We start from the raw sequence: 5,939 nt of genomic DNA, 5'->3' as shown, positions 1-5,939 counted from the left end.
TAAAAGAAAAGAATTAGCTACTGCTAGAAGAGATTGAAAGAATGATGTAATATCTGATGAAGAGTTCAAAGCTGTCAGAAATGAATATTTTTCAGATATTAAAAGAGCTAAAATAGACTGCTGGAATAAATTTCTTGAAGAAGCATAAGAGAAGGAAGTTTTTAAAGCTTTTAACTATACTAAAATAAGAAGTGTAGCAAAACTTCCAGCTCTAGAATATGATTTTCAGAATGAATCATATACAGCAAACTCTTTTGAGAAAAAATGTCAAGCTTTCATGAGAATTCTCTTTCAGAACTCACCAGATTCAGATTCAGATTCAGAGGAAGAGAATATATCACTTCTCAACTATATTAATGAAAATGACTGGGAATGGCCTGATCTTACACAAGATAAATTAGAGTCAGCTATCTTCTCAAGTTCTGTTAAAACTGCTGCAGGTCCTGATTCAATTAATCACTTGATTATTCAAAATACATATTCCTACTTAAAGAATGAATATTTTGAGCTCTTTTTCAATCTCTTGAAAAATGGATATCATTCTGAATGCTGGAGAGAAGCCACTGGAGTGATTCTTGCAAAACCTAATAGAAAAACTTCAATTTCTAAGTCATATAGAGTAATATCTCTATTGAACTGCCTAGAAAAGGTTTTAGAAAAGATAATAGCTACTTAACTATCTTTTATAAGCTCTATAGATGATTCTCTTTTATTCAGTGAATAAATGAGAGGTAGAAAACAGTGTTCTGTAATTGACACTGTTCTCTCAGTTGTTTATGATATTCAAATAGCAAAGCATGAGGGTCTGGTCTCAACTGCAGTGTTTATTGATATAAAAGAAGCATTTGATCATGTTTCAAAGTCAAAGTTAATTCAGACATTGAAGATATTAAAACTGCCACTTTCTCTAATAAAATGAGTTAACTGTTTTATATCTAAAAGAATTATACAACTCTTCTTTGATGGAATGAAATAAGACAAGACTGAGATAAAAATAGAAGTATCACAGAAGTCTTCAATCTCGCTCATTTTATTTGCAATATACACTGCATATCTATTCAAGAATAGGAATATGAGAATAGTGTGATCTCTGAGTTATGTGGATGATATTGGTCTAGTCTACAGCTCAAAAACTATCAAAGAGAATTTGAAAGTAATTGAAGAAGCTGCAAAGGAAATCTTTGTTAGAGCAGATATCAATCAAATTCAATTTGATATGGATAAAACTGAGTTAATTCATTTCTTTTCTAGATTCAATGAGAAAGAACTATCTCTAACTCTTTTAAATAGAGAGATTAAACCCAGTGTAAATGTCAAATGATTAGGAGTATGATTAAACTCCAAGTTGAATTTTAAATATCACATTCAACAAAGAACTGTCAAGGCAGAAAGACTATTGAATAACATAATCAGACTATCAAATACAGAGAGAGGTCTATTCTTCCAGGCTATGAGACAGTTATATATAGCCTGTATTACATCAGTAGCTGATTATGAAGTTCAAGTTTGATGAAATAATCAAGACAATTTCACTGAACTCTTTCAAAGTCTGTAAAACAGAGTCTTGAGAAGAATTCTGAAAGCATTCAAATCATCTTCTATTAAAGCAATGGAAATTGAAGCTTCAATTCCTTCTCCTGCTATTAGATTTGAAAAGGCCTGTATGAACTATGCTCTGAGAGTTGTAAAAATGAGCTCAAATCATATAATCAGAGAAAGAGTCTCTTCTTCATTTCCATTAATTAACTCTGGAAATGAACTGGATTGGAATAGATTTCTTGATTGAAATGAAAATAATTCTTTAAAGAAAATGTCTTCTCAACTGTACAGACTATGCTCTCTGATTAAAAATCAATTTTCTTCTTTAAATATTGAAAAAGTTGATCATGAGAAGTTATCTCTCTGGAGAAAAAAGCTTGAATCTCTTATAGACTTACAAATAAGTGAACTATCAAAAGAGAAAGAATATGAACAGCATTTGAAGAGAATTTCTACAATCAATATAAAAGACTCTATTCTGATTTATTCAGATGACTCAAAAAATGAGAACTTGAATAGATTAGATGCAGGCATTGCTTATACTGAAGATAATATTAATTTTATCTCAGATTTCTGAAATCTAGGCTCTGAATGTGAAGTCTTTGATGCTGAACTATTTGTAATAGTGAAAGCTTTCAAACTCATTGAAATAAAATCTCATAAAAGAGGAAATTGTTTGAAAGAGGCATGAATATTCTCTGATAGTCAAGCTGCTTTAAAAAGACTTAGAAATAGTCAGATTCATAATGATCAAATGAATCTTGAACTGATCTTAAACTCTGTTTTAAAAATTCAAAAGAGAAGAACATCAAAGCTGAGAATTCATCTACACTGGGTTTCTGCTCATATGAATATTCATGGCAATGAATTGGCTGATTCAGCTGCAAAAAAGGGTGCAGAATTAAGCAGATCTATTCAAAAAATTATGTCCTGGTCTTTTATAAAGAGAAAAATAAAAGAATCTTGTTTAGACAAGTGAAATGAAAGCTGGCAGAAATAAAAGAAGAGTGTACATTATTCAAGATTTGAAACAAAACTCAAGTGGAAATCTTGTTCAATTAAATGTAAAAAGAAAATATTCTCATCTATAATACAGCTGAAACTAGGACATGGCTATTTCAAATCTTATATACAAAGATTTGATGATAGATTTGACTCAATAGAATGCTCATTCTGCAATACAAATGAGAATCCTGAGTATATTATAATGCACTGTGCATTATACAATAGTCTCAGAGCCAGATTGAAAGAGAAGTATGATCTAAATCAATTAAATATGAGATTTTTATTCTCAACTGAGACAGGAATTAAATACTTAATAGACTTTCTATCAGAAACTCAAGCAGCTACAAGAAAATGGCTAAATTCAGAATTATCTGAATATGAAGAGGAGGAAATCAATCAGATATAGTCTGTTAAAACAGCTATACACTCTCTTTTAATAATTTGTTTTGTTATAGTCTCTCTTTACTTTATCTTTTTCTGTATCTTTTTCTTTCAGTTTCTTTCTATCTATCTATTTAATGTGTCTATCTTTGAGACTGTGTTCTTTCTCTCTTTTCTTTTGTCATGATATTGTCAAATGGTTTCAAAGTATCAAAAGATGTTAAAACACTGCAATTTGTGAACAGTTTTTGTATTCTGGGCTGGAATTTTCTGATTTTGCATATCTGAAATTGATGAATGTACAATAGATAACTTTACAGACATAGAAAAAACCCTGAGAACTAAAGTTCTCAGGTAGATGTCATAGTCTCTGACTGCATACATCTATAATTGAAGAATAATAATAATAATAACCTTCAGAGACACTCACAAACTGAAAAGAAAAAGATCACTTATTGAATCACAATCTATAAAAGCTTTTGCAAGTTTGCATTTGAAATTGACTTACAAGCCCGGCTGTGTGACATGAAAGATGAAGAAGCTGTCACCTATGTGATGACAGGCCTCTATTACACTGAAGTCAAGAACTGACTGAATCATCTAGAAAATAATCATGAGAGATCTCACTGATCTGTTCTCAAGACCTATCTAGAGAATAAGTTAAGAAACTTTATGAGCTGAACAGAGAATACCTGAGCTGTGATCATCAATATTAGAAAAAGAGATGAGAAATCTGATAAAGACTACTCACAGCACTTTATGAAATTATAGTGTAAATTAAGATCTGTGAAAACAGAACTCTGAAATAAGACCTGAATGATGATATTTATAAAGAGACTGAATAAAGATATGCAGAACAAGCTCATTAAGTAAGACTCTAAGTTCTTAACTCTGAAGAAACTGATAACTCTCATTCATCACTTATGAATCACTGTGAGAGTCACAGATCTGTAGAGAGTGAATCACTGATTGACTCTGCAAGAGTCAGAACAACAGAGAACAGGTTTATCAGAAAAAGATGATAAGATATAGAGAGATTCATGTCTGACTGCTGAGCAGAGAGAAAGAACTTTACAAGCTTCTGTGAATAGAGTGTATAATAGAGAGACTAAGAAAAAGAAACTCTGCTTCATCTGTTCTAAATCAGAATATCTCTGTACAAACTGTTCAGACAAATCAAAATAGAAATTTGAGAAGTCATGAACAGAGTCAGTAACAGCCTTCTTAAGAATCTTGAAACTGATACCTGAATCTGTTACTTCTCTGATAAAAATGTTTACTTATGAAGAGAGACTGCACTGCAGTGCTGCTGTCTCACAAGCATGAAAAGTATTAATGAACTCAGAATCTCAGATCACTATGATATCTCTAAAGCTTGCAGAGTGAATAAACTGAAAGATAAAGACTGAAAACCTGCTTTTATAATAAGCAGAATATGAGAACTCAGATCTGAGAACTGAGAGACTTACAAGAGTTATCTTTGAATTACAAGATCTCTCTAAAATCTGAAGAAGATTTACAGAAACTGTGATTATCATGAACATTGCAGATGACATGTACTTGAGACTTACATGACTTCAAAGACACAATTCACACATAGCTGTCTGTGAGTTAGGTTTATACTTCTAATCAGTGTTGATAGACTCACTTACAGAGATAGAATCAGTTGATACTGTAGAGTTGATTAGAGAAGACAAGCTCATCTATGTAATGACTTTATAAGTGTCTGAGAATCTTACAGTTATAAAAACTGAGCTTCAGATATCAGAGAAATATCAAGATCTTACAGAGATATTCAGCTCAGCAAAGACAGCTGAGCTTTCTTCTCACTGTGAGAAGAATCTGATAATAGATTTGATAGAAGAATAGAAACTCTTCTGAGAATCAATCTATAAGCTCTTTCATTATAAGACAGAGATCTTGCAGATCTATGTGAAGAAGAATCTGAAGAATGACTTTATCTAATCTTCACAGATCTCTGTGAAAGTCTCTGTGATATTTGTGAAGAAGAAGAATGAAGATCTCAGATTGTGTATAAACTACTGTGATCTGAACTTTAAAATAATAAAGAGCTGTTACTCTCTGTCTCTGATTGAGAATGTGATTAACTATCTTACAGAAGCTGTCATATTCACACAACTAGATATGATCAATACATATACACAGCTGTGAATATAGTCTGAGAATGAATGAAAGACTGTCTTTAGAACTGCACTGAAATTATTTGAATATCTAGTGATGTCTTTTAATCTGATTAATATTCTCACAGTATTTCAGTCTTTCATTAATAAAACACTTCATGCATATCTGAATGTCTTTATAATAATATATCTGAATAATGTGATGATGTACTCTGCAAAGAAGAAAGAACACACTGAGTATGTATAAAGTATGTTAAAGATCTTAGATAAGACAGAACTGTATATTAAGCTTATAAAGTACAACTTCAGTACTCACTGAATTAATTTCCTAGAATATATAATCACTGCAGATGATATTCAGATGAAATCTTCATAAGTTAAGACTATTCTATCATAGCTGAAGTTAACTAGTATTTATAAGATTCAGATCTTTCTGAGCTTTGTGAATTTCTATAGATAGTTTATCTTTGTATTTATAAGAATCTTCTTGACTCTTACAGACATGCTAAAGAGTGAAAATAAGAAGAAGTCATTCTGTGAACAGAGAATGAAAAGATTATTAAGAAGAAAGAACTGTAAGAACTTTCTTATTTCAGAAGCTTACAGAGTCTTTGCAAGATTGAAACAGACATTCACAGATATAGTGATACTGTTTCACTTTGATCTCTTACTCTTAATTAGATTAAAGACAGATATCTTCTTCTTTGCAATTTCAGAAATAGTCTTACAACTACAGTTAAATAAGAACTGAGTTTCAGTAATCTTTTTCTTATGAAAGATGTAACTCACAGAGATCAACTATAGTATTCATAATCAGAAGCTTCTTACAATAGTGAAATTCTTCTATCACTAGTATCACTACTTTGAGAGTCT

This window comes from Blastomyces dermatitidis (assembly GCF_000003525.1).
Source record: "Blastomyces dermatitidis ER-3 genomic scaffold supercont1.2, whole genome shotgun sequence".
In the NCBI taxonomy this organism is placed as follows: domain Eukaryota; kingdom Fungi; phylum Ascomycota; class Eurotiomycetes; order Onygenales; family Ajellomycetaceae; genus Blastomyces; species Blastomyces dermatitidis.
This window is presented reverse-complemented; position numbering follows the sequence as displayed.